Raw genomic sequence first — 24,096 nt, 5'->3', positions numbered from 1 at the left:
AATTTTAATTCAAATTAATCTTTGTTTTGTTTTAACTTGATTCATTTTTTTTAGAATTTTAATAATTTTGCTTTACTTTTAACTTTTTACCTGATGTTTGGCGCAGATAGCCCAGTTGGTTTGTGCTATAAAATGTGAAACCTACCACCACTCTCTTGTCAAATGTAGTTATTCAATATTACACTTTAAGGTATTCCATTTAGAACAGTGCATGAAATTCTACTGGTTCAATATCGTTATAAATCTAATAATTAATACATTTTAATACAAGTGTATATTACAAATCTTTTTTTCTCTCGTATTAGTTGGATCAGTAAAAAATCTAAGATTTTAATAGTCATTTTAATATATTATTTTGATAGTTTTTGCAATGTAAAACGTAATACATGATACTAAAAATGAGTGTAACTAATGTTAAATAATGTTCTGAAAACTATATACTAATACCGAGTAAAGGAGCATTACAATTATTGCAAAATCTAGTTACAAAATTTTAAACATTTTCTCTAATGGTGGGTGTTTGTTGTTCTTGTAGTTTCGTGGCTAAATCTTCCTAGGAGTAAATAATTATTGTATTTAAGGAATCTAGAAGCCGTTGATAGAAGTACGACATAATAGAGGACACTTTTCATAACCACAATCGTCCAGTCGGTAGATTTCTCAAGTCAGTCCAGGTTAAATGTTTATGAATAAACATAGTATTAGAAATGACAAGACTTATAATTGTGTTTCAGACGTTTACTAGATCCACATCATTGACATCTTAGTTTCTGTCACTTATGAATTTTATATCAGTGACACATTTACTTCTTTCAATCGAAATATTCAAAATATTTCACATTTTCAAACGATCGTTCAAATGCATTAACTGAATACAAAACATCTTTATTATAGTAAATTTCGTTTCATATTTAAAGTAGTTTATTAAATGGAACAAAAAGACAACATACTACTTAAAAGTGAAATCAGTTTCACTGAATAACGAAGATCGGTTGATGTTTAAACTTATTCTATTGTTCAAAAGCACACTACATTTCAAAATGATATTATAAAGCAAAAACAAAACAAGCAAAATATAGGACATACTGTTTCAATTTTCAACTGTTAAACCAAAACATTTTAACTAGTTGTTTGACTTTAAAAGCTAGTTTTATATGGGGATAATACTAACAACGACCCCATTGTTACGGAATCCTAATAGGTATAAAGTGTGTCTTTGAAGCAGGAAATCATTCATTAGATTTTGTTATAGATGTTGTGGAACTATATTGGCTATAGAACTAGGTATATATCAAATAATTTGAAATACTTTCAATCCCACATTTTTCTTACGTTATTTTGGTTTTATTTCGTATGATTTGTAGATAATAAATATAAAAAATCAAATCAAACATTTTGAAGAATCAGTTGACTGATATGCAAACGTTAATTTTAATTTGTTCCTTTACAATTAAATATTCGAATCAAATACTTGTTGTTATATGCGTAGATATATGATTTATACAGGACATCAAAATACCTATAAGGAAACATACACTACGAATGTAGTACTAACAAAAGCGCAATGAATGTAGTATTTATATGGAAGAAGATATTTTACTAGGATGGAAATTATAACGTTTTGTTTCACAGTTCTTTCTATGAATAACAAATTTAGATGATGTAAGATATTGACAGAATCTCAAGTCTTTATTAAATACGTCATTACGTAACATTTTTAACAATTCTAAACTTTAATATTTTCAGTCGTAGTTCAAGAGCGATTTTTCGTACAAGTTATAACAGCCGAAGGTTTCAACACATCTTGTCAAGTATTTGTTTAAAGTGATTATACACCTAAACTGGACAATAGGGGACAAAAACTACCACGCTGCGGGTTGTACAATGACCTCGAATACTGATTATATTTTGATCTGCATTAAAAGAAACATGATTATAATATTTCAGTTTATGAATATTTCCTAGTAACATTAGTAAACGTTCTAATATAAAATGTATTAAAATAACCAAGTCTTATCGTATCAAACTAATTATACGTTTATACTAACTTATATGTTACCTGTTGTAAATAAACTAAAGACGACAGTGTCGTTACTTTTCTGAATCAATGTTATCATTATTATTATTTTTAGGTTTAAATCTCTTAAATAATGGTCTCACTTTACGAAGAAAAATATTCTGGTCGTATGTTGGACTGATGGGAATGTACTTAAAAATTTTGTATCTTTTAATTACATTCATGCCGAACGGGAGGTCATAGGTTGAAGGTGACGACAGTGTCAACAGATCATCTTCAGTCGTATTATGTTCAAGGCCTTGCTCTCTCCATCTGATAACTCCTCTTTCTTCGTCTGTCCCTGAAATCAATACTTTGAGAGGGAATATTGTTTGCTAGTAGTTGTAATAAACATAACATTGTAGTATTATAACCTAATTTCATTTGCTCGAAAGCAAAGTTATGATGTTAGAAAAATAAATAGTGAATAAGTGTGGGGACATTGAGAAAAATTATTTTATATTGCAAAATGTTTCGCGAAGAAATCAAACAATGAAATTATAATATATCACATTTTACTTCGGAAAATCCGAATAGTTGAATATTTGTAACTTAAAAACACATGAAATAATATTTTAAGGGAATTACTTGCAACGTTGAAATTTGTTCGGTTTATTCACAAACTGTCAAAGGAATGTTTCCTTACCTGGTATGGAATTGTCTAAAACAAACGCAATGAGTCCACCAATAAACATACTGGTATTCAAGAGAACTGTGATGAGTTGGTTTGCTGCGTCATTCCCTAAACGAAACAAATTTGTATTTTTTGTTGTGCACGTTTTTCCTGTTTTTATTTATGGCCACCATCGTACATAGTGCGTACTACAAGATAGTAAGTACTAAACGTTTGTTTTGTAGTTTAGTATATTACATCACTTTAAAGCATGACTGTAGTTCATGAGATAAAAAACAAAGAAGTTATAAACTTTTATTTGATCAAAAAACATATAATAATCATAAAAAACGAGTCATAGATATAAAAACAAAATAAATATCAAACACTCTGAAAATCGAATATTAAATGGTTACTAATCAATGTCTGTATGTGTGTTTATCTTGTTACAACTGGTGAACCATAAATCTCACTGCCAGTAAACACAACGTGAAGTCTGCGGTAAGTCTACGGAGTTACAACGGTAAAATAAGGGGTTCGACTTCCCTTGGTGGAATCCGCAGACAGTTTGATGTGTCTTTGCTACAAGAAAGCACACACACACAGACACAACGTAAATCTTTAGTACTCCAGGTGGAGCGTTGAGATGTGAAACTGTATATCATTCTCGCTGACTCTTGTGTTTCAAAAGTACATTGAACTGGTATGCCAAAGTTTATAAGTAGGTCATTTTTTATAATAATATGTCAAGATACATTCAGCTTTATCTGCCTGTTGTTATTATTTAAAGAATAATTTGCAAAGTGGTTCTCTAATAATCAGAAAACCTTAAAATATAAACATTTTGTAAGGTTAATATTAAAACTGGTTCATTTGCCTTGGCAGTAACTGTGATGACGTTTATAAATTATACGTATTTCTATTAAATTCAACAAATTTCTTATATAGATTTACTTCAATATATATTTCCAATAATTATGTTATGTCTGAAGATTACTTCGTATCTCTACGCGAAGGCCCAGGGAATTTTTTTAGGGAATGAATAATTGTGTTCTGGAACAAATATCTTGCATGAAGAAATGAGATGCTGGATACTATTTTAATTATAATATTTCTCTTTTTAATAATACTTTGTGTTAACACTTTAAAACTTCGGTATGTGTATGGAGTAAGAGAATGAAAAAGATTTTCCTAATGTGAGTATTAATATTTTCAACTTGAATGACACATTTTAATATACATGAACTGACCAGGTTAGAGAACCATAAGGTTCGACCACATTCATTTTCTAATTTGAAATTTCTGATAGGTAAGAGGAGAAACAGTTGACAGCACTCACCGCCTGTGCGGCTTTTCTTAGCCGAATATTAATACTTGACTGTCACAGTTATAACTCCACCACATCTTGCTCAATGTGTTCGTATGTATATTGTAACTAGAATCTTGGACCTTCCGATTTGTAAGTCGACACACGCGTTAACCACACCACGTTCTTTTCTAAAAAATGTTATTCAAGTTTTGTGCTTTTGAGAAATTTCCAAATAAGTAACATCATATTCGGGAAATGTGAATTGTTTTGTTCAATTCTTTTTTTTATAACAGTTATTTTTCTATTATTTTATATTTGTTGGAAAACATTTTTATTTAAATTATGTTAGGACGTAAAGAACTAATTTATTAAGAACTGTTTAATGGCATAAAATAAAAGAGTTCTCCTGTAAAGTTTCTTTCTTGAAGTATTTTTCCCTCTTACCAACAGCGTTGTTGTTTTCATTTCAAAATTCCCTTTAAATTATGACTCAATGTCTTCTTCCTCATTTTGCTAGATAAATCACTGTTAATTTCTTATGGCGCTCTGAACCACCTGTATTATTTAAAAGATGGTTTATTAGTATTTAAAATATCAGGTACAATTCTACAAGTTTCCTGACTTCAAGCATAATATACGAGTGGTATCGAATTTCGGTTCCCCTGATCGTCATACATTTGAGCTTAAAAACAAACCAAACAAATAATGCACGCTTCCTTCATAAAACTTCGATCACATTAATAAATAGTACGTACCTACATCAATAGTATTTGGATGACCCTTAAACCATTTTGGTATGGTTATCCCCATAAATAAAGATAATCCAAGGATAAGAATATTCCTGGATGACTGCAAGTCGATAAATTGAACATTAGACAGTCCAACTCCCGTTACAATTGCAAACGTAACACAGAAGATTCCTCCAATAATGGGCACAGGAATAGTGTTGAAGAAGGCTCCAAACTTCCCAAAAACAGCAAATAACATCATTGTAATAGCCCCACACTGAATAACCCGTCGACTAGCCACCTGATTGTTAGAAAAAGTAAGAAAATTACGAACATTTTAAAGTATTAACGATTATACTATTTGTAAAGTGCTCATAAATTAAAGGAACAAGTTCGTTTTCTTATATAATTTATCTCAGTTCCAAATGTGATAATATTTTTTAGGTAATTTTCCTCATTTCAGTTCCATCTGCATCCATTCTTTAATGTGTGATGAACGGTAAAACATGAAGGAATAATTATTTAAAAAAATTACCAATAACATCAAACCTGATAACCCCAATGAAACAATACTTTAAACAGTTTACATGTGTTTATTCAAGAAATGTTTGAAACATTCAATATCTAGTGTGACTTCCACACTCCTGAAACTGATATGGCACACTTCGAATCAGTCTATCAATGTTATTTTGAGGTATGGCAGCTCACTTGTCTACCAGTGTTTGTCAGAATTCCTGTTCATTCTAAGGAAGGTACTGGCGTTCACTAACACGCCTCTACAACATATCCCAACAATGTCCAATCGGATTTAAATCTGAAGATCTGGCTGGTTACTCAAAAGTCTCTATTCCTTTTTCGTCAAGGAAGTTCACACACAGTCTGGCGACGTGAGCTCGCGCGATAACCTGCATGACAATGAATCCATTGCTGACAGCCCCGGCAAAAAGCCTCACAATGGGTTCCAGAATGTCGTCTCTGTATCGTCGTGCATTCAGAGAACCCGTGTCGCGTATGTCCATGCGGACACCTAAGCATATGCCTGCTCAGACCATTACAGAACCTCCTGCATAAACGTCGACTTTCACAAAGTTACAGGAAAAATCGCTCTCCTCAGCGTCTCCTCACTTTCGCACGTATATCATCACGAGACACAGTGAACTTGCTCTCGTCTGTTTACAGCACATTGGCCCATTGACGAAGTTCCTAGTCCACGTGCAGCCCAGTAAACTCCAACCTGGCTGCAGGATGTCACTCTGTCAGGAAAAGCCTCTTGCAGGCCATCTGGCTCTAAGGCTTCCTTCGTGCAGACGATTGCGAATTGCTTGGGTCTATACAAGGGTTCCAGTGGAAAGCTGAAGGTCATTTAGCAGTAATCGAGTCTGATCTAACCTGTCTCGCAGAGCGGTAGTCACGATATAGCGGTCCTCACTGCCTGTTTTGAAGCCATAACGGCATTGACCTGGTCTCCTGCCATAAGAGTTCTTCTCCTGGTAGCTTCTCCAAAGTCGATTGATAAAGCTTGGTGACACATCGACGCGCTGTGCCACCCCACTTTCGATCTGGCCATCCTCCAGCATCTGGACAGACCCGGTCATCTCGTTCTCTGTCAGATGGAGCCTGACTGCTTGTGTACACAAGATAAAGGTACACACTGACAAAACGAGTCGCAAAAGATCCATGTTGATGATTGTTTAGAGAATTATTGAGGAATGCATAGTTTCACCTAACAGCCTTATATTGGGTACCTTGAATTGTATTCTCCTTGAATGAAGTGAGTTTCGTTTGAGTTGATTCACACTTCATTCGAAAGCTTAAAAATACAATTGTAGACGAGCGGATACGTTTTTCATACATAAATTTAGTTATGAAAAAATATAGTGAGATATATGTACTTGTTCCTTTCATTTTTTTGAGTTGTGTGTGCATCTCAGATTAATATAGTATGTCCAAGAAAGCAACCATAGTATTTAAAATCATTGTAAAAGTAAATAAGTATCGGTTTAGGTAATATTTCTTTCATTTCACAAAGGAGAACAAAATACCAATAAAGGTGAACCAAAATTATTTTAAAAGACGAAACTTCGATATACTTTTGTTACTCCGATTGCTCCAATATTTTCACTATATGAAGTCAGTACGCCTCCAGATCCCCAAATTCCCGAGATGATACAGGAAATTCCTTCCGCAAAATTCCACGATTTATGGCGCTTGTTGGAGGATGAGGTGCACAGGCTAGTCGCGCGCATGCGTAGTAATCTCCACTGATTCTACTATCGACGCTAATATTCCTGCAAATATTCCAAAAACTGCACCAATACTGACTGTTGGTAAACCCCACTGTCCTGAAAGACAAAATTAAAGATATACAAAAAGGCACAAACATAACCTGGTTTTCATTCAGCATTCATCAGTATTTTTCTCAATTTCATAACATATTTTATTCACTTTATGGAATATTTGTTGACGTGTTCTAACATACACGTACAATACATGAGTTTTTTGTGATGGTTAATTTGAGTCAATTGTTATAGAAATTTCCTTTTCCCTTTTCTCAAATGTAACATTGTTAAATATACATCAACAAGTTTAACAAAGTATATGTACAATAAAACATAAAACATTTCTACATCTTTCACATTTTGCGTTTAATTAGTCTAACTTATAATTCAAGATAGTATAAGTTTATAAGGGTTTTAAGTTGTCTGATGAACTTCATAATGAAACTTGATTCTTTATTACTGAACAGATAACTTGGTTCTTATTAAAAAAAATCGACCAAAAGATAATTTTATAAGCTACTAACTGGGAAAGAGAAACTTAAACTCCTTTATATAGAATGATAAAAAATCAGTTTCTGCAACCGATTACCTGGATAAGGGAACCTGAACCAGGGACTGGAGTACATAGTCTGTACAGTGAGATCAGTTCTCGCTGCATTGGTTGGTCCTAGGGCACCAGTAGCAGTTAGTATGGCACAAACTACCCACGCTGTAATTATGGTAAGCAACACCTGGAAGAAATATTGGAGTTATATTTCCCTTGGCATTACAAAGAATGCTCTAAACGTTATGCATTTTACTTTTATTAAAATTGGTTCAAGTAAATTATTAATTGTAATGTATTGTGAGCGAAATTAGATTTATATATAAGCATAAAGATAATGCTCACTCATAAACAAAGGGGTCATGTTTAAAAACAAATAAGTAATTTCTAGAATGAGGTGGACATCCACTTTTATTCAATCAGTAACGAAAAATTTAGTGTAAATGTGTATATAATGTTAAACATATGTAGAACATAACTATTGATTTGGTTTGTTTCGATCTTCACGCCAAACAACACATCACTGTTTGTCCCTAATTTAGCAATAAAAGATTAGAAAGAAGGCAACTAGTCACCACCACCCACAGCGAACTCTTGGAAAACTCTTTTATCAGGGAATAATTGGATTGATTTTGACATTATAAGGACTTCAAAATTGAAAGGCGAAAATGTTTGGTGGACCGGGGTATCAAACCCGCGACCCTCAAAACCCGTGTCAAGTTCCATCTGCACCATGCCATGCTGGCCCGTATATAATAATAATGTTAAAGGATATGTAGTTCCAAATACTGATGTGATATTTATTACCCACAAAAAATACAAATATGCATAATCTCGTTTTTGTACCACATGTTTTGTGATATAGTTGTTGTGGTTTCTATTTTAAGATTCCAAGAATGTATGAGAGAAAACCTTGTAAAACACAAACCTGATTTTAATATTCGTGATTTGATCAAATATCGCAACAAAAAGATTTAAGTTGCTGTGACATTAATTTGGAGATTTTATATATTTAGCTAAAGAAATTTATAATTAAAGTATTAGTGTATGTTTATGGAAAAATGGAATATACGTGAACCGTGATTAAAATGTAAACCCACTGGAAAAAGCTTGAAAAATGGGAACTGTTTGATCTTCCATCCATTTTCTTTACTGCAGCTACATCCGGGAATATTAATGTTTCGGAGATACTGTGAGAACAGCACAAGAAGGAAAATTGTTCTGAAAATTCAACAAGAACAAAACAATAATTGGTATCTAAATGCTTATTGCTATAGCACTGATCATCAAATAACCAAAGTTACTTGTTACAACCTGTTCCTTATTAGCCTATATCACTAATAATTAATGTAAAACTTATCTTTGGCAAATATAATTCTCCAAGTTTTCGCTGATGCAAGGCTTAAATAAATGAGTATTTAATAATAATATAATTTATGTTTAACCTACTTTCTTTATATCTTTCCATAAAAGTTTCTTTAGGTAAATCTTACATCTTCTAGTGAAGGTGATACAGGGCAGTACTATAAGATTGCTACTTCTTATCAAGTATAATTCATGTCCAGATTTTGTTTATGTTAATTTTAGTTGGGACAAAGAAAGTCATTCAAGTAAACAAATCACTTCCTTACTCTTATTGCACGCGGACTTATAATCATTCTTATTGGTCTTTAAATATGTTTTTCGACGTTTAAAAACGTTTGTCACTTCATTCATGATATCCAAGGCTAGACAATCATCTTTTCTGTAGGCGAAACGAGTAAGTTACTGAGAGTTTCCTTCCTCTTTTCTCAAGGGCGAATGATTTTAAATCACGCGAGTTATATGTAGACCTTAAGTAATCTAGTTTTGTTTATATTGTATTTAAACAGCAGCATTTCTCCATTATTTAGACATCAGCAGATTTATAGACTGATTACTAATGAGATTTTGAGCGGCTGTTAGATTTTAGTCTTTGTGATATTGTACCTCTGTTTAAAACTGTTTAGATACCTGTATAAATCCTAGGGCTTCTGAAGTTTAAAGCTACTTATTTTAGCAATTATAACTTGTCTACTTTTATTGTTTCCATCTTAAAACCCCTCACTTTGAAGAAATTTATTTTTATTCTTTTACCTAAAATCCCTTGCTAAAATCCCTCTCTGTTGATCAATATGTTATGGCCAGTTTTGATATTGAATCTTTAAATATTCCTTGATGAAACTTAAAATTTAATCGGAGACCTACTTTTTCTCACAAACATTAAACATTATCCTGATTTGACCCTTAAACAATTCCTGGAGCATCCTGTTCCCTGCAGAAAGTTAAACGAATTACTATTTTATGACGTCATTTGTAACCGGTTGATTGAATCGCCATGGGATCCCTTCTGGATCCAAAAATAACCATAAGGTTTTGTACTATCATGAACGCAAGTGATTAGATAACTGCCCACGTGAATTTAAACCTGTCTTTTACAAACACTATACTGATAACACTTTCTTCCTGTCTTCATAATCAAGCCACGTTTACTAAGCTATGTTTCTTTCTTACCCTAATTCCCAACATCTCCATATCACACTGACACTCGATCTTGAAGAAAATAATTTTTTACCTTTCCTAGGTATCAGAAAGTAAGCATATTTTAAGATATATTTATCATGAAAGAACTTTCACCGCCCTCTACGCCAACGTCAATAATTTTATCCTCAACTTCTTAAAACGTATTATGGTTGAACATAATTTTTAATCTTTCTTCTATTTATTTTATCTTATACAAATAAATTAATCTGATTTACAATCGAAGATTACAATTTACAATAAACAAATTTCAGCCACCAGACAATGTACATTTCCCCTCATTCTCTCCTTTACTTTTTTGGGTTTGGAATTCCTATCAATTAAAAACAAAACAATTCTCTTCCTTAATAAAAAAATGTTTACACTCAAATTAAGCATGTACTGCAGTAAGGTCACGTACATTGGCAAAACGAGATGTATGTGAACATCTAGACTTTCAAACAGTGTCTACCATCTACTATTTAAACTCACACATCCATCCATTCATCCACATTCTGAAACCACAGGTCACAATATTTCATTCAACGTCATATCTGTCACCACCACAAGATTTTCAGACCTTGATCTCTATATTAAAGAAAGTTCACCTGACCCTTAACGATTCACATTTAGATCTAAAATTGTTCGAAGTATTCACACTCTTAACTCATCTGTTGTATAATATATATACGAGGTCTGTTGAAAAAATACGCGGACTGTTTGAATTGCGCGGCTCCAGTTGGTTACAGAGGAATCCGCTTGGTGTCGCTAGGTTTGCACAGATCAGCTGATTACGACGCCATTTCCCGATTGCAGATATCTTCATTTGTGTATTAGCTACGCGGTTTTAAATGAAGTGCGATTTTTTCGTTTGGCGGATTTCAGAATGAATGACCTAAAGGAGCAACGACTTGCTGTGAAATTTTATGTTAAACTTGGAAAATCTGCGACTGACACTTTTGCTATGCTTAACACGGCTTACGGTGATGTTGCTATGAAGCGTACGGCATGTTTCAAGTGGCATGAACGTTTTAAGGATGGTCGACAGTCCATTGAAGATGATGAGCGTCCTGGACGTCCTTCCACGTCACCGGACGACCTACACGTCGACAAAATCAACACTCTGATGCGGGCAAATCGACGTCTGACTGTCAGGGAGCTTGCTGAAGAGTGTGGGATATCAGTTGGATCTTGTTACGAGATTTTGACCGAAAAATTGAAGATGCACCGCGTTGCTGCGAAATTCAGCCCTCAGGACTCGTGAGTTTTTGGCCAAACACTCGATCACTGTTCTTCCCCACCCTCCCTACTCACGTGACATTGCTCCTTGCGATTTTTTCTTGTTCCCCAAACTCAAAAGACCCTTGAAAGGAAGAAGATTTGAGACGATTCCCGAGATTAAGACAAATGCGACGAAGGAGCTGGAGGACATTACAAAAGAAGCGTACCAGGACTGTTTCAACAAGTGGAAACACCGTTGGGATAAGTGTGTGCGTTGGGAAGGAGAGTACTTTGAAGGGGTCCCAGACCTGTAACTTCTAAATGAAGTACATTTTGTTTTATGACGTCAGTCCGCGTAGTTTTTGAACAGCCCTCATATATATATATTGTTTTATCCATCCATTTCGGTTTTTTTAATAACGAAGTAAACTAACAGTTATATTATTATAAGTTTAGTGATAATCATTTATGCAACACGATTTTCAAATTTCGCTGAAGATGGAATAAGTTATTCGGAAACCTCCAAATCTTGTAAAATAACATATTTTATGTTTTATCAACCGCCTTCATCTTCGTTATTGAAGTCAAACTTATTCGATACCTGATACATCCTGACACACAATACTAGTGTTGTTTAAAGAAAAAATAAATAAATGTGATAACTAAAATAAGAAGAAATTTAAATATTATGGAGTTAGAAATGGCTACAAATCAAGTAAAAGAAAGAAAATATTTTATATTTTGCAAGCTCATAGTTCATTAAAAGGATTAAAAACAGAAAATAAAATCATCGAAGTAGAAATACGATAAATATGTATTTTGTACAGAAAAAAGATATACATAAATTTAGTGAGAAAAAAATCAATTCTAAGCCTAACTCCGAGAACAAATATTTAGTCTTAATTTATGGTTGGCTTTTATAACCTCTTCTCAACAGTGTAGAAACCTTTAAATTACTGAATAATATGCATTCAGTTGCACTTTATTTTGAAAATGTTCTCTTTTCCAAACACAGACTTAAAAGCTGCAAATATCTAAATCGGAGGACAGTTTGATCCCAAAATATATTTTTTTATTTATAAATTGAAAACACTTCTGGAACATCGAACTTACTTTCAAGATGTTTTCTAGTGATTGACGAAAACCTATTCATAACAATTCATTTTTCACATAATGATAACCATTGTTAAGGCAAAACTATCTTATTTTATTGCGTTTGTCATCTTCCCATTATAAAATTAGGGGCTGTACTAGGATTAACCAATACAGTCAATTATTAATGGTATTAAGAATTAATAGATATATTTTGAGGTTCTGAGATGTGTTACAGGTTTTCAACTAGTTACATTAACTATAAGGAGAAGTATTTTCCTTTGGAAGCTGCACTGAAACGAATAATTCATACTGTTTGTCAACATGAAGTGTGGGCTGGTTTTATGGTAGAACTATTTATTTCTCAGCTATCGTATGTGAGCGACCTCATGAAGGGTTCTTATTTCTTCAGCTAAAGATTTAGTTGAATCTCACAAGTTTATCTATAATAATAACAAATCACCATCAATAAGACCATTACAGAACAAGACTTACATAATAGCTATTCCCCAGTTTTTACTAGCTGTAGAAGCTGCTTCTTCGAAAAGAGAAAGTCCTATTAAAGATATGGTAGGAACGATAACTAAAGGTGTTAACCACTGAAGCATGACTCCAATAACACCTGTGAGTCCAATAACTATTTCAAAGATGGATGCCACAATGATAGCGCCTTGTATCTAGTGAAATATATTAGGGAGCTACGTTATAAACATCAAAGAGAGAACTTATATGCAATAAGTCTGCTATTTATCCACTTAAAGTTCATTTTTGTAAGTACTGATCATAGTTATTGCATATTAAAATTGGTAGGTTCACATACGTATGTTTTTTTATTGAAAAGAAAACTGCTATAATAGTTTTCTTATAATATTTCTCTTAAAATAATACAAAAGTACATATCGTTGTGGTACCAGATGTATTTATACATGTTAATAATAATAGCCTAGTGCGATAACATCAGAATAATTTAATACTACATTCACTTTTAGTGGAATGGATTGTCTCATGTTTAAATGTAAATAGTGATACTTCAGATAAGAATTACATTAATTTAAAAACATATATTTTTATGTAAAAAACGTATTAGAAATAAAACTAATTATACTTTATTCATTCGATCGTAGGTATATCATTCATATAAAAATTTTAAAAAACATAGCATGGGCTAAGTCCTTTAAACAATTAACTTTTGTTCTTAAAATCTGTATGTTTTATTATTTGGTTTTGTTAACTCAATTGTCCCCTTACAGCACAAAGGTATGTTTTCGAAGTTACAACGCTAGAAACCAGGCTTCAATGCACGTGGAGGGCGGAGCCCCCTATCGCCCATTGTGTAGCTTTGTGCTCGACTACAAACAAACATGCCTTAATTCAATGGTATAGAATAAATGGAAAGGTCAAACGCAGGTGAATAAGACGGATATAACTATTTTTATAGTGTCATTCATAACTTTGCCCTCACTTTCTGATCAGGAAGCTGTGGTTACCTTAATATTAACACCATCAGTTTAAATAGAATATTGATTATTTTAATAAACTATGTTTATATAATTTCTCACCTCTCTCATTCGGAGTTGCCAGATTTCTTGTAGTTCTTCTTCTGTCGCCGACAACATTTCTTCTTCACTAGGACAATTCCACTGAGGTAAACTCAAAATAGCAAATATCGGAGCCAGAAAGACGGAGGACGAGCCTTGAATTATTGGAAGTCTACATAAAACAACAACATAAAGTCAGTTCTTCATGTCTAAATATTAAAGTAGCTTTGTCCGTAATTGCGCTGTATGGTTTAAGCGTGTAGCTCTTTTGGCTGTCATAAAGTAACGGTAAATTCCCCCATACTTTAGTAAAAGAGTAGCACAATAGTTGGCCGTGGTTGGTGATGACTAGCTGCCTTTCCTCTAGTTTTTCACTGCTAAATTAGTGACAGCAAACGTTGATTACCCTTTTGTAGTTTAGTGCCATATTCAAAAGAATCAAAGCCAAATGTATATTATCGTAAAACCTTCTACACAATCATCTTTTCAAATTCTAGGCAGTTTATAGTCTTCACTCGCCTTCGTGTTTTAGAATAACGGTTTAACGCATACAACACTTATACCTAGTTCTAATAAATGTGATGGGCAATACACAGATAGCGCTTTGTATAGCTTTATGCTAAAGAACTACATCAAATAACATATATATACATCCTACTTTTCGTTTATAATTATTTGACACCACACAGACATTCTGAGAGAAAATATTCATATAAATGAATTCCTTTTAGAACGATGGATTTTCTGAATAATTGAAAGTCGTTTTGTCACGGCTCGAATAGAGTTCGCCCAGAACCTCCGTAAAACTAATGATATATACCATAAACTCTGCAGCACTAACTTCAGAGTTTGAATCAAGGTTTTTGGCAGAAGACAAACAAACTTCAAAGTCATTCAAGAAAAGAAAGTTACAAGATCCACGTAAAGGTAAAGGCATTCATTAAAGAGGTTAATTACCCTATAACCTAGGGTGATGCGTAGACTACAGTTAATAATGTGAATTCTTTATATCAATTGACTAATATTTATATACACACCCTGATTCCAGTATGATGTAATACATAGATGAGACCACATCTTTCTTCCCGGAATCATTGCATACTCTGCTGCACCTGCTCTTTGTAGGAAATAGACTAACCGGGCTACAATTGAAGCAGTTATACCTCATGTTTTAATAGTTGCACTGCACCAGAGACTGGCTGAGCAGAAATTCTAGCACTTTGTCTATAGGACGCTCTTCGAGTCCTTCAGTGAACGTGGTTCATGCAGCTTAAGTCACAAAGTTCAGTTCTTTAAATGGAGTACTGTTGTAACTCACAACACTGACACCCCTAACTTCACTGCAGGCGATTACATTCATTATATGGTTGAAACTATTGACCACAGTAGGAGAACCACTGATGACCTCAACATTTTGCTCGTATTGGGTATCATAGCAACAGTTACTTCTACAAAGAAAGATACAAGGATTATCCTTCGAATATCTGTAACAATAGAATATAATGCAGATGTTGGATGATTTATTGTCGAATATTTCACATTGCCATGTACAGGTTTCAGTCTCTAACTTATGAAAAGTTGGACTTTCAGCCACGTTAGACACTGTCGATAGTACTATTAACACACTCTGGAGTATTTTCATACGTCTTTGGTTTTATGATTCTGGAACAGCGGAAACAATTTTTCTATCTATGATCGACCTTGGACCCACAAATGTCTCCTGTATTTACTCTATCATGTAATTCGTTCGTAACCATACCAAACCGTATAATGTAATACCCATCATAACATCCCATTGGCTACTCTGGTAGAACGCACTGATAATTGTAAAATGTTATCCCGATAGAAGCACATTTCATGATATTATAGTCAGGTCCAGAGGTTTTTTCACATTCATGAACTTCATTGGGTTTATCAGACATATCATAGCTGGGTATGATTGTATGAAGTGGCTGTTAGAGAAAGTTTACGCTAGAGGTAATGTGAGTCATATACTAAATGGTAAGGCTGATGACAATGCAATGTGTGTTCCCTTGCCAACAGCCACACACACATATCTCGGCTGACACATCACTAATCATACCACTGCCAGTCACATCCCAGTGGTCTGTTCTGTTGCAGAACATCTCAGCCAGGAACTGATTGATGCAGATGAGCATGATGAGGACAGTATTATCATCATCTACTGGTAAAGATGGAATGTTGAAGTTGTAGTAGCGATGACCCATCAACAGAGAGTCAGAAGTATGTTGTCAGACGTGATTCTTGTGACAGAGAAGTCATTGATACTTATATTAGAAAGGCAGCCAGTTTGTAGAATGATCTTACATCTGACAGTATGCCAGTAGTCATTGCATAATCATTAGATACAGAAGCTATATTCAAAAGAATAACACAATTTTAGGATCTTAAGCAGCCCCATCAGACACTTGGGAAGAATTCATATAACAGTTTTCTCTTTGTGCATGCTACTCTAGACTGTGACACTACGACTCATGCCTATTGTTCTGAAGAAGGCACAATCTAGTCAGCAACACCAACAGTAACCTGGCACATCAAGGTCCCCAGCTACCTCTTATATAAAATCTGGTGAAAATTATATTAATTAATACATGTATGGAAAGGTGAATTATCGTGTTAGTTAGTTCAATGCACTAGCACTGTTGTTTACAGTAATTTTTTTTAACAGATCGTTACATTTATTTGGACTCATATTCTTTGGGTCGCGGGTTCGAATCCCTGTCACACACACACGTAGTGCGTTATAGAAAATTAAAGCTCAGAACATAGATACCCACAAAGACGTTCAAACAATAACATACAGAGATATACCAAAATAAAAATTATAATTAACAAGTCTTTATGCATTAAACTAATCAATGATGAAATTATTAGAATTGCATTAGTATACTTTGAAAATAGACTGTGAAAATATCATAAAGTTTATATTAAAATACATTGGTGAGTCACGTCATGACTCCGCAGTGGCACAGTGGTATGTCTGCGGACTCACACCGCTAGAAACTGGATTTCGATAACCGTGGTAAGCAGAGCACAGAGAGACCATTATGTATATTTGTACTTAATTACAAACAAAGAAACAAAGAATCAGGTCATAGCTAGCTTAACTAAGCAAGTTAGAAGACGAAATATTTGAAAATATGTCAAGTTATAAATGCATAGTTAATATGACAGAATGTGCTTGATCATGAAGGGGAAATCTATATGGTTCGCATAAAAAAGATATGAAATTGTGAAATGAATTAGGGTTTCAAATTTAAATTTCATGATAAGTGTTCATGAAATCTACCAATTAAATAACTGATTATTTAATTACCTGGAGTTTTCTAGGATTGCATCCGTTTATAAACACATACTCTAAAACTTCACTAACGATTCCAAATGATTATTGTTGATGACAAAACAACCATGAAATTGAGATATCACTAGTTTTGGAGTTACGTAAGCAGTAGATAAGTGAAACAAAACAAAAATGGTAGATCATGTATCGTCGCGATTCTGTACGTTATTGTCGATGTGTAACATGGTTTTCACTTGTTTCTTGTGGATAAGGACAACTACAGAATGTTACGGTTTTAATACATTCCAAATGTTCCCCATTTCTAAGACAATTCAAGTTAGATAGATGTTATGAACTCTTACCTTGTACCGAATGTTGACTGGATTAGGGTCCCTAAGCCTGACACAAAAAATATTGTTGATGTTATGTAGCCTCGAGCTGGATCGGATTCTTGGATGCAAAGCTTTGGTGTGACTATGTAAGGATATGCAACAGTCGACCCGAACATTGTCAGATATTGCTGTAATTTTTAAAAAGTAAATTCATTCTTTTTAAAATATAATCTAAGCAAGAGAAAAAGTTTAAGAAAGAACTTTTCGACACAGTGAAATTAAAATTATACACAAACGTTAGAAAGATTTATGAGTGAGGAACTCCAACTTATCTTTACTGAATAATACAAATGTATTTTTACGAAGGTATTTGAACATCAAAATTATCAATGTGTAACATTTATATTAACAATGTGTAACACTGATGCTTCTAATATATGTTTTTCTTCATAACAAAACATTTTGGGATTAAGAAGAGAAAAACACACAGTCTTAGATGTCTGACATGTCACTAATTTAGCCAACTTTTGGGTAATTACATCCCTGGTCTCCTGGTCTGTAAATTTAAACATTTTAGTTTTAGACTCAAAGTAAAACACAGTTTTAATGTCACTTAAAAATGTCTTAATCAACTTCTTTTATTCTGAAATATCATGTGCTTTTAATTGAGATTAATACATTCGTAATAATAAATAATGGAAAAAATACAGCATTTATCACTACGTTCTTACCTGAATCCCAAGTAGGATACACAGGTTCCAACGAGGAACTTCCTCTACAGTGTATAAGATGTCACCTCTGACTCTATCTTCGTCTGTGACTTCCGCAATAGACGCCTATATGTTGCAAGGTAATAGATGGACAAATGGTAGACAATTAAATGATTTAAGTATTTTTAGATGTACACGTATTACGTTTGCTTAATAAAAACATGTATTTTTTAAGGTTTATTTGGTGTTTTTTTTTTATTCAGCTCTCAAACTAATGGTGTCGCGTTTTGGAATGAACATGGAAAATTGATGGATTCATTTATGAACAATTATTTCATTTTTTTTACATTTTTCCTAATTTATGTTTTTTACGCATAAAATGCTTATAAATTAAACTAAAAATAAATATAACTGGTTAGTTAGAATGTCTCTTTCTTGGACTTACTGATTCTTACCTGTATTTCATCAACTTTTGTCTGGGTTTCGTTTCCTAAGTCGCTGATTTCTTTCTAAGTATAGAGACACATACATAAATATATATACATATATAAACATATTTATATCAGTATTAAAACGAACCTACAAATTCACAGCGGTTTGTTTCATTCTACGTGTACAGACACATATATAACATATATGCATATAAACATATTAATATTAAATATTAAAACAAACTTATAAATTCACAGCCGTTCGTTTTATTCTTAGTTTAAATTTTATTTGTTTTTATTTATAAATCCTGAATTTGAATGTATTTTTGTTGACGCACGTTTTAATGGTTTCAAAATGTGTTGAAGTAGCTAAACAAGTAATGTAAGAAAGTGGATAAGCTGAGAAGGATGAATTGAAACCTGAAAATAAGATAATCACCAGAAAAGCAAACGTGATCTCCTTGAACCCTCACAATCAGCTAATAATACCACATTAAGATACGTAGCATGTTCTACTGTTTTAAACACAGAAAATCTATTTCACAGATTTCTTGATCTGGTTTCTTTTGAATTTTGCGCAAAGTTACTAGAGTTTTATCTACGCTAGCTGTCCTTAATTTAGTTGTGAAATAACAGAGAGAAGGCAGATAGTGATCATCACTCACTGCTAAATTTTTTACTGCTCTTTCACCAGCAAATAATTGAATTGACCGTCATTTTATAACGCCCCCCCGACGGCTAAAAGGTTGAGCGTGTTTTGTGGTACGGGGATTCGAATTCACGACCCACAGATGAAAAGCAGACCGCCATAACCACTTCGACTCATTATGTCCAATTTGTTAATTCACGTACTTTATACTTACTGGGAAATATATATAATTTTATTTTGTGGTAATGAGTATGATCACCCTAAATTATCATATTTTTGAGGATACTTTCTTACATTACTTGTTATTACCTATTTCGACACATTTAGACACCATCAGAACATGCGTAAACAAAAATACATTCATATTCAAAATTTTTAAATATACATATAAAATTTAAATTAGAATGAGGTTATAGAGCAAGTTAGGCAAGTTCTCTCCTTACACACATACATATATATAAGTATATTTGCATTTCAGGATATCTTAAAACTATTTAGAAATATATCAATCATAGTGTTTAGTGAGAAACATCTTTCCTTCTTCCAAATAATATTATGGAGGATGGTCAGTTAGGCCATTTTTCTACAATTGCTCTGAAAATTTAAGGGAAGACTAGTACAATTTTTCTACGTTAAATTGTAATTTGAAAAACTATAATATTATTATTATTATAATAACGGATTTTATACCGGCCTTCGTGAAACGCACATAATTTTCAATGCATTTCAACCTCTTTGCGATCACCATAAGATTTTAAAACTGTGGCGTTACTTCTCTACCTTTAGATCGAAGTTTTGTTCTAACAATACCTCCCATTAAATAAATCATTCATAACTGTGTATTTTCATACTGAATAATGATTTTCATTAGAAATGCTCAGATTAATGACTAACTTAGGTTCAAGATATTAAATACACAGCCAAATTAATCGAGATTAAAACATGTTGATTTATTAGCGGTTTTGTGATGTTCATTTCTCCAAGAAACTACAATTCAAAGACATTCTGTGAGATGATAATTCTGCACAAAGCTCTGATGGTTTCTGTAATTGTATTGGTTAACACGTTTACTACGTCAAATAAACGTATTGTGTAGTAGTTTAGTGTTAGTGATTTTCCAAATATAAATAAATAAAATATTATAATTTTACCTGACACTCGAAATCTGGATTATCATGCGCCATGATGACGAACGATTTCACAAGTCACTCCAAGATGTAACAGATACAGATCTGGATGAGGTATACTGATCACAAAAAGTGATACCACCTTTCTCTCTTAGTGCACCTACCTGTTGACTGAATCGCATAGAAGAGAGTTTTATGTAGTGTGTTCTTGAGCTGTAACGAGATGGAGGAAGCAATTAATGTTATGTTACAGAATGTGACGAAGTTATTAATCTAAGTGGCTGTGACGAAACTATTAATCTCATGATGGAATGTTATTCTGCATTTTAAAAAAACACACTTATTTCTTAAATCTGTAATTTTCGGTAAAACTTCCTAAGATAATTGAACTATATCTGAGATAAAAACAAAACTCACTGATAAGAAAGAAATTTCGAACTGAACAAGATAAAAATGTGTACTCTATATATTAGGATTACTTGGCATGTTTATTATTAAGCTAAGAAAAATGTTGAAAGTTTTGAGCTAACATTCTTTATTTTAGATAGGACATCTTTATCAAAGAAATTCACTCCAAAAAATACTGACATTCTTCGTCGAATCAAGATAAATATACTGAATTTTATATGATTTTGATTTTGGTATCTAACATACTTACATACTTTTCTTCCTTTTAGTGTAGTAGCTCTCTGGAAATGTTATAGAACATTCAAACACAGATAACTGCTTTTTCTGTTTCGGTTCTACTTATCAGATGTAACATACCATTTAAGTCAGTGTTTATGGTTCTCCAGTATCTAAGCGGTATGTCTGCAGACTCACAGTGCTAGAAACCATATTTCGACACCAAGGAATGGCAAAGCAGACATAGCCTATTGTTTAGCTTTGTGCTTAATTGAAAACAAAACAAAACAGTGTTTGGTTATTTGTGAAAGCAAACATGGCGATTTGTTATGGTAAATAGACCAGCGTTTAGAAATTATTTATTTTGAGCAGATCTTTGTTTTTTTAATATAACAACCACAACAAGTACGACAGCAATGAACTGGTTAAACTCATACCTCCCTACAAAAAACTGGAGAAATGAATATGAAGCGAGAGAAAATGATACAATCACGTTTTACTCTACGTGTTTATTACCATATGTTACGACTGCATGTATAGGTATAGAAATATACACGCCTACCTGGGAAAATGACCACACATGTTAGGTACGAAATAATGCAATGATAAAATTCTAGCTATAACAAGGGCGAATAACTAAATGGTCATATATGAATGAGAAGGAAACATTTACCCTTCGAGACACAAATAGACGAAAACAAATTTATGATAATTGAGTGGATGACGAATTTGACATTTTTTTAACGACAGTTTGAATGCCCAGCTCTGCCCTTGGTGAAGATTTACAAGTCCATAATGGACTTTCTTTTTGAAGTTCTTCTAATATAGTTAAAATGTCTTCCTTCAAAAACGTTTTTAAGTTGTTTTAAGCAGACTGCACTTTATAGCCTTATTTTTTTCTTTGAAAACTTGGACAAATTTGCCAAGAAGAAGGAAAATTTCTACCAGGATTTTCAAAAACGTTCATTGTACAAAAAATCCGGTGCAAGACAGAAAAGTCATTAATGATAAGTGAGGAAGTGTAGAAGTCAAAACGAGAAAATTCGCAGAAATGGAAAACTAGTTGCGTCAGTTCTTTTTCAAAGCAACCCATTTTACAGTAAAGATGTGGTCAATATTTCTACTGTCCGGATTTGGTACGGTTGACACAATAATTTTAAATTTTCTTCTACGGAAAACTATATTTTACGTCAAGAAGTAGGAATTATTCTAAAAGTATTTTAATTATTCAATACGCGTTTAATCCAAGTTTAAATCCTTAATCTAATTCTAGTATGAACCAAAAGTTAAAATGTGTGTATCAGACAATATCTTCTTACGAAAATTGTAGCAATATCTTAAATCTTAACATTGTAGCTGGATATTTTATTTTATTTTTTTTAGAAACAAGTCAAAACACTCAAACTTTCATTTACAGTCTTTGACGTATGGAATTTTGTTGTGGTGTGAGTTTTTATTTACAATTGCTATTGTAGTAACGATATATGGGTTATTCAGCAGAATATTTTTATTTTTCAGTATGTGAAACGTTTAACAAGAATTTGTTTATATATAGTCTACTAAGTTAACATGCTAAATTTGACCTGAAACAGTCAGCTCGTTAAGGAAGAGATACGTCCAAAGACATAAAGTTTTACCGTAATATTAGATATTCATCGCACAGGTATGACTTAACTTGTTCAGTGCGCATGCGAGAAAAACGCCTATACATTAATTTTTATGCTTAGCCATACGTTGCTTCACTCGCCAAAGCTGGATAATATAAAGAGGAAAAAAAAAGCAACTTCTCTTCTTAAAATACAACAGTCCATTTACACATCTAACTAAACAGGAATTAATACTGGTATCATGTACTCATAGATGTAGAGGCAAAAGGAAACTTCCATAATGTTTTAACTGTCAAATTTTAATGCAATTGCTGTGGCAATAGATATTTTATAAAATATGTAAAATAACGCTTAACATAAAAGTGTCTTCTGCATAAACACACATACTCAAACAAAACACACCTGGTATCAGTTGGTTTCGATACAAGTCACGTAGTCTCTTTTCATATGTTCTGCTTGACTGAACACGTCGCAAAGGAGTGAAATTGAAAGATTTGTTTGTTTGTTTTGGAATTTCGCACGAAGCTACTCGAGGGCTATCTGTGCTAGCCGTCCCTAATTTAGCAGTGTAAGACTAGAGGAAAGGCAGCTAGTCATCACCACCCACCGCCAACTCTTGGGCTACTCTTTTACCAACGAATAGTGGGATTGACCGTCACGTTATAACGCCTCCAGGCTTGAGTAGATAGCCATCAAGTAGCTCTGCGCGAAATTCCAAAACAAACAAACAGTTGCATCATGTGTAAAAAATAAGTTTAGTTCTTCCACTACAAGCTAAAATAACTTTATTGTCATTATTACTAATAATTATAGATTTTAAATTTGTGTTTCTCAAATTTTATGAAGATCAGTCTCTTCATTGGCTCAGAGGTAAGTTTGAAGACTTATAACACAGAAAACAAACTGGATTCTATACACATCATGAGCACAGTCCAGTTAGTCCGTTGTGTCGCTTTGAGCTTGAAAATAAACAAGTAAAAGAAGTGTCTTTTGTAAATCAGTTTTTCTGGTGGCAAATCGCCGTGTCTGTGGAATTGTACTACTAGAAGTCTAGTTTCAATAGCCGTGATCGGTAGAGCACAGATAGCCCATTGTATAGGTTAGTGCTTAAGTTTAAACAAATACACTTTGCTGTTTAATGTGAAACTAAAAATGTTTTTATATATTTATATATATATCTTATAAACAATAATAATTTATCAATAACATTAAATAGATTCACTCTGATTTTAGAAAGTTACCACATATTAAACCATTCATTTACGTCGAATTACACTACTTTATATGGTCTACTGAGGACTGACCTTTTTTTTATCGACTTGGATGGTTTTTGTTTATAGAGTGAGTAAGTTTATAGTAGACTGATCTTCATAAAGTTTGAGAAACTGAAATTTAAA

At 33.1% G+C, this 24,096-nt stretch overlaps 1 pseudogene across 1 annotated transcript; it reads right to left on the bottom strand.

The window, feature by feature from the left end:
- Positions 1–1,350: 1,350 nt before the first annotated feature.
- On the bottom strand, positions 1,351–21,531 carry LOC143246182 (solute carrier family 23 member 2-like; annotated as a pseudogene). The gene is made up of 13 exons (XR_013025834.1): positions 21,127–21,531; positions 20,493–20,681; positions 18,717–18,770; positions 18,283–18,387; positions 17,582–17,739; positions 13,940–14,090; positions 12,876–13,057; positions 8,630–8,750; positions 7,575–7,716; positions 6,797–7,048; positions 4,734–5,007; positions 2,703–2,798; positions 1,351–2,357 (listed from the first exon to the last, which is right to left on the bottom strand). The product of XR_013025834.1 is annotated as a solute carrier family 23 member 2-like (transcript).
- Positions 21,532–24,096: the final 2,565 nt, after the last annotated feature.

Source organism: Tachypleus tridentatus, chromosome 3 (genome assembly GCF_004210375.1).
Source record: "Tachypleus tridentatus isolate NWPU-2018 chromosome 3, ASM421037v1, whole genome shotgun sequence".
In the NCBI taxonomy this organism is placed as follows: domain Eukaryota; kingdom Metazoa; phylum Arthropoda; class Merostomata; order Xiphosura; family Limulidae; genus Tachypleus; species Tachypleus tridentatus.
The sequence above is the reverse complement of the archived record's forward strand: the minus strand, read 5'-3'. Positions and strand labels throughout refer to the sequence as shown.